This window comes from Balaenoptera acutorostrata, chromosome 9 (assembly GCF_949987535.1).
Source record: "Balaenoptera acutorostrata chromosome 9, mBalAcu1.1, whole genome shotgun sequence".
In the NCBI taxonomy this organism is placed as follows: Eukaryota; Metazoa; Chordata; class Mammalia; order Artiodactyla; family Balaenopteridae; genus Balaenoptera; species Balaenoptera acutorostrata.
Window position 1 is genome coordinate 58938061 of NC_080072.1, and position 12075 is coordinate 58950135.

The following is a 12075-nucleotide window of genomic DNA, read 5'->3' on the forward strand; positions in this document are numbered from 1 at the left end:
GGGCACTCGGAGGTGGGGCTGGGATGCTGGTCACTGATAAGAGTCCCCAGGTGATGCTAAAGTACAGCCAAGGCTGGGATCCACTGTGCAGGGTGCTGTGCTGGAACTCGAAATCTAGCACCTGACGGCGGCTCAGAGAAGCAGGTAGAGAATGATTCTGACCAAGCTGGTGCAGCGTGGCAAAGGGACAGAGCTGGAATCAGAACCGGGATGGTTTTTCCACTTCTACAGGCACCTCCATTTTCAGAAGGCAGGGATGCCAGAGGTCCTCTCGGAGTCTGACCTGCAAAAACCTGAATAGGGTTCCTTGAACCCTCCCAAGCACCCAGACTGCCCCCCACACACATGCACATCTGTGTCCACTGCTGAACTATGATGACAGTTCAGTCAAGGCTCTGGAAGGAAGAATCAGAGGACCAGGAGGTGAGTGGGCGAGGAGATAACAGGAAGGAAAAATAGCAATGCCAAGAGCTACCATTCACACAGAAGACGCCGCCTGTGAGGCACTATACAGGCTTCACCAATCCCACACCAACCCTTTGAGGTAGAGACTTCTAGTTTCCATTTTATAAATGAAAAAAAGAATGCTGAAAGCTCTGAGAAGTAACTTACTTGAATTCATACAGCTACCAGGAGACGAACAGCGAATTCAACCCAAAATCCACTGGCACTGACTACTGTCTTACATGGCTTTAAAAAGTACTTAACTGAAGTACCGGGGAGAACCACCCATAGTGGAGGAAAAAGAACTCATGACTCTGGTGACCCTCAAGAAGTTACTTGGAAGGCTCTGGAAATAACGATGCTCATTCAACAATGAGAAGGACTCACAAAACTGCCACATTCTTTCATGATAATCCTCTCAACATCCTTACCCAATAATCATTATTATTCCCAATTTATGTATAAGGAAACTAAGGCGTGGAGACATTAAGTAACTTGCCGAGGTCCCACAGAAATAAAGTATCAGGATTGGCAGCGGGGCCATCCACAAATCTGGGGTCTCTTTCAAGCTACCAAGAGGGGAAGTGTGGGAGGAGACCTTCCAAGAGGGCAAAAAGTGAGCTGGGGGCTTCCCTGGTGGCGCAGTGGTTGAGAATCCGCCTGCCAATGCAGGGGACACGGGTTCGAGCCCTGGTCTGGGAAGATCCCACATGCCGCGGAGCAGCTGGGCCCGTGAGCCACAATTACTGAGCCTGCGCATCTGGAGCCTGTGCTCCGCAACAAGGGAGGCCGCGATAGCGAGAGGCCCGCGCACCGCGATGAAGAGTGGCCCCAGCTTGCCGCAACTAGAGAAAGCCCTCGCACAGAAACGAAGACCCAACACAGCCAAAAATAAATAAATAAATAAAAATTAAAAAAAAAAAAAAATGAGCTGGACCACAGCGTCCTGGATACTTCTGGAAAGTGCTTCTAGGCCGAGCATCCCTGCCTCTGTCACTCTTATCAGGACTACTTTTTAGTTAGGCATCTTTCATTCAACCTGCATAAAAGGAATGTCCACTTTATTTATTCCTTGAGAGGGACGAGTGCACGGCTGGGAAATGTTGAGGGGTTTACACTGGATTAGGATGAAGTGCATCCCAGGGAAACCAATAAACAAAGGAAAACGGCCCAGGCAGCAACAGAGCTTGCCAGCCTGGACCAGAGAAGGCACATGACTCAGCATCAGCCTGGCATCGGCTGAGTCCCAGCTCTGCAAACCCAAACCCACGTGACAGGGACAAGTCTTGCAACCACCAGATGCCACACTCCTTCATCAGGAAAGTAGGGATCCTGCCAACCTCCAGAGAGCAAGCATCCTGGGGGACAAAGTGGCTAACGTTCTCAATGGTGCCGCACACCCGGCCCCAAAGTCACCTGCGTCATTACTTACCTGTGTGTGCCAGGTGTCCTCCTGAATGAACACTTAATCCTCACAGCCGTGTGATATGAGATGGGCTCTGCTGCTTTCCCGATTTTACAGATGAAGGCTCTGAGGCCCAGAAGGGTCGCCCAAGGTCACACAGCCAGGAGGTGAGGGTCAGGGTCTGACCCAGTTCTTTCGGGCTCCAAAGCTGATGTTCTCCCCAATACTCCAGACTGCTTAGTCGTAATCACCTCTGAGTGCTCACCGTAGAAACTGACTTCAGGGCCTGTAAGGAGCAATTCAGGTTGGACGCTAGGAAGCACGTCCAGGCCTTGACGGTAGACAAACACTAGACAGGATAAGCCCAAAATTCCAAACTGCTAGAAAGGGCAGATTAGGAACAGCTGGGAGTCCCTGACCACACAGCGCAGGGGAGAGCACAGGGCCCCAGGGGGGCACGCAGTTGCCAAACTTTATAGGTTAGTTCAGTTAAAAAAAAAAAAAAAAAAAAGTAAAACAAAATAAAAATAAAACACAAAATTTAGAGGAAAAAGCTAAAATGATTCTCTCAAGATCATCAAAAATTCTATTAATTCACAGGTTACAACCTTTAATACTTTGTCTATTTCTTTTTAGCCCTGTTTCAACAAATGCCTGCTTTGAAAAATATATTTGGGATTTAATAGTAGAGCGTTCAGTATTTTTCTAAACATAAATTTTATTGTGGCATTTTCCCATGCCACTAAAAACATGTCAGAAACAACATTTAATCTTTGTATAATATCCCACTGCTTGGCTCTGCCATATTTTACTTGTCCAATCCAATTGTTTTTCTTCTTTTTTCATCATTATAAATAACACTACAATGAACATTTTTATTCTTACATCTTTTCTGCCCATCTCTGATTATTTTCTTTGGCGAGATTCCTAGAATTGGAACACTGGAATAATGGGAATAAGTGTTTCTAGGACTACTGACAGTTATTGCCAAATTGCTTTCCTAAAAGGGTATGTTAATTTGCTTTCCACCAGCAGCAAAGGAGAATACCTGTCTCCCAGCACCTTCTGCAGAATCTAACATTGTCTTTCAAATAATCTTGGCTAATAAGTGAAAAATAGTAGCATGAATCTGCAAAGAGGCACAGAGAGTTTAAATAACCTACCTCTAGTCATAGAACCAGTAGGTGGATGAACAGGGATTTGAACTGAAGTCTGAGCTCCAACGGGTTGGGTCCCTACCCACCACCCAGAAGGACCCAGCCACAGCTTGGGTTATATAATGGCTGTCAAATATCAGGTATCCTTTCAGGGTATTTTACATGAGAGTTCCAGAAGGGCAAGGACCTTTGCCTTAGCCTTTGATTATCCCAAGCTTCTAGACCAACAATGTCCAAAAGAACTTTCTGCAGTGATGGAAATGATCTGTATCTGGGCTGTCTGATATGGCAGCCACTATCCTCTCTTGAGCACTTGAAATCTGGCTAGTGCAACTGAGGAAATGTATTATTAATGTGACTTAATTTTAATTAAATTTAACTTAAATTGTGACTAGTGACCACCACCTTGCACAGCACAGATCTGGAGTTACCTAGTGTACCACCGAGTATTTATTAAGTGACAAACTCATGGAGTCCCCTAATTTCACCTACCTCTATCATCCTTCCTGAATGAAAGGCAAGAGTTTGCTTCTTCTACCCTTATCGCTGTGTGTCCATTTGTTCTCTCAGTGTTAATGCTATTTATCTGCCATGTGGGGGTGATGTGAAGATCAGCTAATTAATGTTTGCAAAGAGCTGCATTACTGACTGGTTCTCAGAATAACTGCACATTAATAAAACGTTTCAACGACCAATACTCATCCAGAGGCCAAAGCAGGGCTGGGTTTATTTAGTAAAAGGTTGGTTTCTCTGACTCATCCTGAACCAGATCCTTCCACTGTGGCTCTCATCAATGCAAAGTGCTTTTATTTGAAAGATTCCACCAATCGGAAGATACTGAAATTTACCTTCACAATGGTTTTGATGTCACAGTTTGATGAATAAATTAATAATACAAACAAGATTGGAGAGGGTGGATATTTAACCAACTTGAACAAATTGCTTTTAAGCTCTTAAGCACTTTAATTGCTTGCATGATAATGATGCAAATTTTTAAATGTCTTGATCCACTCTTACACAGGCCCAGTAAAAGCACCTCTAAAGGGAAACACTTTGCTAAGCACTCAGTTTTAATTATGTGGCATTCTAGAAAGTTACAAAGTTGCCATGCTAAGAAAAATAAGGTTTGCGGGCCAAGAAGCGTATGATCAAATGCTGGGCCTTGGTGTGTGCCCCTGGGCGGATGGCTTGACTTTCTCAGCTTGTTTCCCCATCCAGAACATGGCTATAACAGCAGCTACCTGACACACAGAAGGCACTCCGTTTGTTTTGCTGCTGCCCCATTCTTCCACTGCCTGGACAACCACAGGATGAGAGGATTGACCATGTCCCTCCCCACCCTGCCTGGGGAAATGAAGATGCCAATTCTCAAAGCCCCAAAGGCAAGAACAGACACGTCCTTTTTTTTTTTTTTTTTTTTTTTTTTTTTTTTTTTTAATTAATTTATTTATTTATGGCTGTGTTGGGTCTTCGTTTCTGTGCGAGGGCTTTCTCTAGTTGTGACAAGCGGGGGCCACTCTTCATCGCGGTGCGCGGGCCTCTCACTATCACGGCCTCTCGTTGCGGAGCACAGGCTCCAGACGCGCAGGCTCAGTAATTGCGGCTCACGGGCCCAGCCACTCCGCGGCACGCGGGATCCTCCCAGACCACGGCTCGAACCCGTGTCCCCTGCATCAGCAGGCAGGCTCCCAACCACTGCGCCACCAGGGAAGCCCCAGACACGTCCTTTTACAACAACAAACTATAAATATAAGACCGTTCCCCCTGACATCTGGAGGTCACTATTATTACTCTCTGTAATAATGTCAGAGTAGGAAGCAGCTTGAAACCTTGCTACTCCAAGCTGGACTACGGACCAGTAGCAAAGCATCCCCCGGGGAGCTTGTCAGAAATGCAGATTCTTGGGCCCCAAGAATCTTCAGACCTACTCTGGACCTACTGAATTAGAACCTGCATTGTAACAAGATTCTTGGGTAAGGTGTGTTCATATTAAAGTTTGAGAAGCACTACCTTATAAAACATCAAATCTACTCTCCTCTCCCAACCTAATTTTCTAGAGAGGGAAACTGATTCCGGGAATGGGCAAGTGTTTTACCGGAGCCCTAAGTATTAGCTCCAACTCTTTGGTTTGACTTTCAAAGAGTTCAAAGTCCAGACTTTTAGAAATCAACAATCATTCCACAGCGAGAAAATGGGGTCTTTATGAGACAAACATCCTTAAAACCTAGGGTTCTTGACAATTATAATGATTAATCAATTGCATCTGATACCCTTTCCCCACCATGGGCCCAGGCCACAGGGCTACCATCCATCGGCAAAGCAAATGCAGGACTCAGGGGACAGGGACGAGGGGACACGGAACACCTGCTCTTGAGATCCTGCTACATTGATGTCTTGCTTCCTTTTTGTTTTCCAAATGAAAGAAAAGCCCCGATTTGATGTTTGGAATGTGACAAAGGACAAAAATATTCTCTCACCTTCCCTAGTGAAACTGGAGTGGAATCAGTATCAAGGCAGCATCTAAACACTTGTCAGAATTCAGAGTCTGTGACCAGCAAAGTGGGTTTCCTTTATGGTGACCACACCATCAAACAATGCTGAGGTGACCTCTCCATCCTATCTAAAGGAACTCCTGATGTCTCCTGCTGAGCCTGGGGACACCTTGGTAATGGAAGGACAGGACTTCCCCCACTGGCTGCACAGAATCCTTTGTCAGATGACGAGTCATCTAACCACAGGGAACAAATCTTTTCTGGGTCACAGAAATCTGACACGTGAAAGAGGAAGGCTGACAAACGCACCCTCAGATTGAACTGGCCCAGGCAAGGATGGGACAAGAGTAGCGCCCAATTACTACCACTTTGGAAACAGCATGTAGGCGGGTTTTTTTTTTTTATTGTGCCCAGGGAACATGAAGTGAGACATTTAGGCTGATTTTCCCAATAAATGCTGTGCAGGGTAGGGTGGGGTTAGGAGGGCGGATAAGCTTACTGTGGGGTGGTTTCCTTACTAAGCCTCGGAACCAAAAAAAAATAAAGGCGGGGGAGGGGGCGGGTGGTGGGAATCCAAATGCAAAGACACACTCACTTCTCTGAGGAACTGTTTGTTATTCACCAGGGAGCCAGACCCACCTACAATACAGAGACACATATTTACATATTTCAACTCCATTGCTGGCTGAAGGGCTACAGAGAGTGAAGACTCATTCGAAGAAAAATGTTCTTGGAAAAAAGATTTGCCTATCAGTTTAGCAGAACAGCTCAAAGTTATGCAAATCCCCTGCTTGAGGTTTGTTTATCACCCCTACCTTCCTCTACTACCTAAGCTCCCAAGAGGGATTGCAAAGTAAGCTGCCATAGTCTGGTTAAAAAAATGAAGTAGAAATCACAGTGGACCCTACTGCTTCTCATGTGTGACAGAAGTCTCACCATGGCATATGCCTCTGACCCTACAATCCCACTTTCTGGGGCTTTATCTTAAGGAAATACTAAAATTACACAGTGTGTACAAGAATAATTACTGCAGCTTTGTGATAATAACAAAAAAAACTAAAAATAAACGAAAAGTCAAAATTTGGGTACTGTTCAACTAAATTATGCCATATTAAAACATTGGGGTTCTATGTAGCCATTAAAAATGTTGCCATAGGGCTTCCCTGGTGGTGCAGTGGTTAAGAATCCGCTTGCCAGTGCAGGGGACACAGGTTCGAGCCCTGGTCCGGGAAGATCCCATGTGCTGCAGAGCAACTAAGCCCGCGACTCACAACTACTGAGCCCACGTGCCACAGCTACTGAGCCTGTGCGCAGAGAGCCCATGCTCTGCAACAAGAGGAAGTCACCGCCATGAAAAGCCCGCAACCGTAATGAAGAGTAGCCCCTGCTCGCTGCAACTAGAGAAAGACTGCGTGCAGCAACGAAGACCCAATGCAGCCAAAAATAAATAAAAATAAATAAATTTTTAAAAAAATGTTGTCATAGGGGGAAAAGATATAGCATGGAAAGATTTACCATTAAAGGAAAATAAGCATTCAAAATATTGTAACTATGATCTCACTTTTTTCTACAGTCATAAAGAGAAGTCACAAGGTACAACCCAAAATGTGGTGAAACATTTTCTTTTTGCTTTTCTCTATATTGTCTTACTTTGCTACAGTGAACATATATTGCTTTGGTAATTAGAATAAAGACAATAAAAGTTAGGAAAAAAACTGTGACAAAGTAAAAATATATAACCTACAGAGAACTAAGCCTCTACATTTACAGTTTCATTAGAAGCCTTCCTTATGGAAAACTATAAATTCAGGGATCCACGCATGCTTGGTTCCCTGGGAACTGGGGCATGTGTTACTTTCAAAGTGGCCCCCATAGCAGTCTGTCAGCACAAAGTAAAGATGGAGCGATTTAGCTTTCAGTTACAATAAGCCAGGCTGATAGACCATGTAAGAAGGCAGGTAAAAAAAAAAAAAAATTGGCCCTGAAATTGACGTTGATTTACCCTGCTAGGCTCTTGGAATCAAACCTGCAAGGAGGTGATTGAAATCCCATTGTTCTTATGTTTTATGTTTTATATTTCTGGATGTGGAAGAATGTATTGGGACAGGAACAGCAGGAGGGCTGGGATCCAGGTAGAGCAGCCGTTCATTAGAACTAAACCGGCAGCTAAGTACCCAGGGGAGGACTGTACTGTGTGCTTAGTAGGTTTCATTTTCCTTCAACCTCTGTGACATTTAAAGAGTGTGAGCAGGCAGCTCAAACTGAGTCCCTTGCTTGTGTTGCCCAACAGCATCTTAGATTCTTAATCACCTTCTTTCCCATATTCGTAATTTTTGATCTGGAAATAATCAGGTTACGCAACATGCCAACCTGCACAACCATGTAATTCTGTCAGAAAAAAAGGACTCAATGAGGGAGAAATTCTAACAAAACTGGAAATGACTTTTCTAAGAAAAGAGAAGATATTTTGGTTTCAAGCATTTGAGCTGTTTTTAAATAGACTGTGGATGCAATATTGCTGGTTCTTCTGGGGCTGCTGAGTTCCCTGCCCATTCCCCACCCTCAAATGCACAATGTTCCAAAGGGATGAAGGAGGTGGGAGGGAATGACCATCTGTGAATGGCCTGCAGTGTGTCAGAGGTTTTATGGACCTTAATCCTTATAGTGTTGTAAACCAGACATATCTTCCCATTTTACAAGCAAGAGAACTTAAGTTCCAAAGGTAATTTGCCTAAGGCCACAGAGTCATGACTCCCGTCCAGAAAATTAAGGGGTTAAAGTCACATCCTATCAATTTACTGCCACAAAACCAGAGAGAGGTGAGGAGATTCTACGACCTAGAGTCAGATCTATTGGAAGAGAGCCTTTGGAGATCCAAATCACCCACTCCTACACTAAATACCCAGCCTTCTACTGCAACACTCGTTTCTACGGAGTTCACTACCTCATATTCCAGATCGTTCCATTCGCTTCTAGAACTGTCTTCTGATGATTCTTTTTAGGGCTGAGCCTTGATTCTGCCCCCTGGGCCCCCCGCACTGAGCAAGGCTAATCCTGTTCCCCCCACAGTCCATCGGGATGATTCATTGACCTACTGCCCCCATTCCACCCCCCTTCCGCCCCAAAAGACAGGCCTTGATACGAGGATGCTGACAGATGAATCCAAGAGACCTCTCTCGAAAACTGAACCTCTCCATCCCTGACAACTTCCCCACCACAGAAGATGGCGAACTCACACACCAACCTGCACCCTGCCCCCACTCAAAGACACGTGGTAGGAACAAAACCTTCCCTGAATTAGTCCCCTAAAACTATATGAACGTCTCCATCCTAAGTCCTGAAGAACGTGGGGACGTCCAGATCTCCAAACATTCGCAAAGCAGGGCCGAGAGGAGACACACGTTCACCTCAGGAAATCAGCTCCGACTGGTCCAATTCCACCAGGTGAAAGGACTTCCCATCCTCACCGTCACCAGAGAAAACAGATTGTTTCTCAACGCGCCCTTCCAACGCCTACAAAGAGAGGAATCTCTTTTTTGCCAGATGACTGGCCTCGCCGCGCACCTCCCCTCCCAAGCGCGCGCGCGAACACAGGCGCGCGCGCGCTTCCACTGCCACCACCTGTGAAAACATCTCTTGTAACTTCGGCGAAGAGAGCTCCCGGCAAAGCTGAGCGGCAGGGCGCCGGGAGCGCGCCGGGGGTGGTGAGGGTGGAGGGCCGGGCGAGGAGAGGGGAGGGACGCGCCGCACCGCGGGCTGGAACTTGGCCTGGAACGCGGCGGTCTCGGCTCGGGTTTCCCGCCCCGGCCCCGCCCACCCAGCGGCCCAGCTCGCGCGGACTGCGGCTCTGCTCGCTAAGCAGCCTCCAGACGGGGACCACGGGCAGACTCCGGGGGGAGCGCGACTGGGCCTCGACCCGCGCAGCCCACCGTGGACCCCTGGAGGCTGCCAGAGGGCGTTGGGGAGGAGGGTAGCGCGGGGCCGCCGCCGAGGCGAGGGGCGGGAGTGCACCGCCCCTGAGCGCAGGGAAACAGGTTGCTGCGGAGCCCCATACCCTCCCCGCTGCCGCCCCGCCGCGACCCGATTCCCGCCCTGCCCCGGGAGCGAACCCAGCCCCTCCAGGGCGCCCTCCTCCTTCCCGGACCCCCGCAGGCAGCCGGGTTAAAGGCGCCTTCAGCAAGGTCAAGACGAGGCCGGCCGGCACCTGGGGATTTTTCCCAGCCGAGCACGAGCTTTGCAATCGCATTGTTAAGGATCCTGGCAGTGGCAGGAAATCCGAACGGCCCCACAGGTCTGCGGGAGGGAGGATTTATTTTACAGCGCGGAACACACTCAGACAGACCCGAGATTTCGGCGGGGGGCGGGGGGGAGGGGATGCGAGGTTTCCGGAAGATGGAATGTGGCAAAAACAAAAATTCCCCACCCGTGCACGCCCCCACCCCCCCGCCTGCGGGAGGAGGGAACTCAGGGGCACTGTGCCCCTGACTTCAGCGATCTGCAGTGCACTGCCAGGTCTGGGGTTGCTTATCCCGCTATGGGCGAAAAATAAGATTTAAAAACACTCTACTATTATGGTTTCTCTATCAAAGACCATCAACGTGCTGCAGGCGGCAAAGGGCAGCAGCGAGATGTGGAGAATAAACACAACAGAAGCAAATTGCTGTCCGCGTAGCAGAGAAGCGAGGGGGACGGAAGCCATACTCGGCACCCGTCCCCATCCCATCAAAGCCGGCCTAGCCCAGGAAACCAGGAATAGGTACCTGATGGTGGCGGACTCTGGCAGAGGCCAGCACTCTCCCTCCGAACCCCGCGCCAGAGTGGGCCTGCATTGCTGGGATGCTTGGCATCTCCGGGGGGGGGGGGGGGGGGGGCGGGGACCAGGCATCGCGGGCAGGTTTCTAAACATGAAGGGAACTGCATGTGGCAGATGGGGAGGAGGCGCTCGGAGAAGCAGAGAAAAGGGCCTTTGGGGTTCCCCAGGACACAAAGCCAGTTTCCTAATACAGCATTCCCTGGAAGGCCTCCCAACACCCCCAAGGGGAGGCTTGGGCCCTGTAAACTCAATGGATCCTGAGTTCTGACCGGCTTTTTCTCTCTGATCAATCCCAGATCCTTTTCCCAGTCCCTGCCTCGGTCGCCGGTCCTCTGGGGACAGCAGCATCGGCACCCAACGCCCGTCGCAGGAGTGGGCGCCGTGAAGCGAGGCGGCTCTCTTGTCTGGTCCCGGGATAGGAGCGCCCCGGTACTTACATTCCTCAAGCAGGCAAACTTTCGGGCTTGTCTTTCGCGAACAGGGGGCTCGCATCACGGTTCCCGGTAATCACTGAGGCAGTTTATGTAATTGCCCGCGATGCCATTTGGCAGATCTCCCGGCGTGCGCGGCCGCACAGCTCAGCACATGGGCACCCTTTCAGCCTGGCGCTCGAATCCCGAGTGTGCCCCGCAGCCGCCTTCCAAAAGTAGCGCAGCGATCTCGTGGTCTAGTCAAATACCAAGACTGCAAGCAGGACCCGGCAAAACAGAGGCTGTCTCTCCGCGCCGCTTTCGCCGCATTGGTGGCTTACAGATAGCTGCATCTCTACAAACCTCGCCAGGGCTGGTGGTAGGAGGGGGTAAGGGACTGGGCAGGGGATTGCCGTGATTCTGAAGAGGGATCCGTAAGCCAACTGAGTAATAATACCCTCGTCCACATGGACCAGGGTGCACAAATCACTTTAACGTCTCGCCCTGAAAGCGGAGTCAGTTTCCAAAGTTAGAGACCACGCAGTTGAATTTCCAGTACTTTCCAACCTCGCCTAGGCGTAGGCAGGGCAGAGAAGGGAGGGCAGCGGCCAGCAAAGCCCACCCTACTGCCCAGCTAACGAGGACTCACCAGTTGAACCTCCCCTCGCCCGAGTAGTTGACTGTGATTCCCTGGTCGCGTGTATACACACACACACACACACACACACACACACTCCTCGAGACCACCTTCCCGTCTGCTCCTCCAAATAAAGACTGCGTTTTTAAATCACGAGGAAAATGACTAAGGAGCTTGGTGATCACATTTCATTCCAGAGCACATTTCCCCGAAGCTGGGGTACGAGCAGTCTCTCTCTCTCGCTCTCTCTCTCACACACACACACACACACACACACGGGAGCGTTCCGAGTGTCCACCCGGCGGCTGCAGCCTCAACTCGCTCCGAGGGAAAGGTGGACACCGCGGCAGGCTAGGAGACAGGAGCGCCGCGCCGGCTGCAGAGGGCGCGAGGCTGGGGTCGCGTCTCCCGGTTCTTCCCTCCAACCGCAGCGCGTGCGGGGCCGCCGCAGCCGGCGCTCGCCCCGCAAGGCAGGCTGCAGCCCCGGAGCCCGGCGCCGCCTCGCGGGCTCCTCCAGCGCCCGCCGGGGCCCTGGGGCGGGCGGGTCTGCAGAGCGGCTGCGGGCGCTGAGGCCAAGGTGGGGAAGGGGTTCCAGGCGAGGCCGACGAACCTCGGCCCGCGCCCACCTCCCTGCTCTCCCCTAGCCCTGGCTTCCAGGCTCCAGTCCGCGGCAAGCTCCGGGGGCTGCGCGGCAGAGGCTCGGGGCTCCAGACCGAC

The 12075-nt window shown here is 49.8% G+C and overlaps 1 protein-coding gene across 1 annotated transcript in view; it reads right to left on the reverse strand.

Annotated features, from left to right (window-relative positions):
- Window positions 1-10911, reverse strand: part of TENM4 (teneurin transmembrane protein 4) — a 745685-nt gene extending 734774 nt beyond the window's left edge. The window contains exons 1-2 of the mRNA XM_057553431.1: window positions 10749-10911; window positions 1877-2135 (exon numbers count right to left, since the gene is read on the reverse strand). The gene's annotated coding sequence lies outside the window, so the exon portion shown is untranslated. The remainder of the gene's footprint in view (window positions 1-1876; window positions 2136-10748) is intronic.
- Window positions 10912-12075: the final 1164 nt, after the last annotated feature.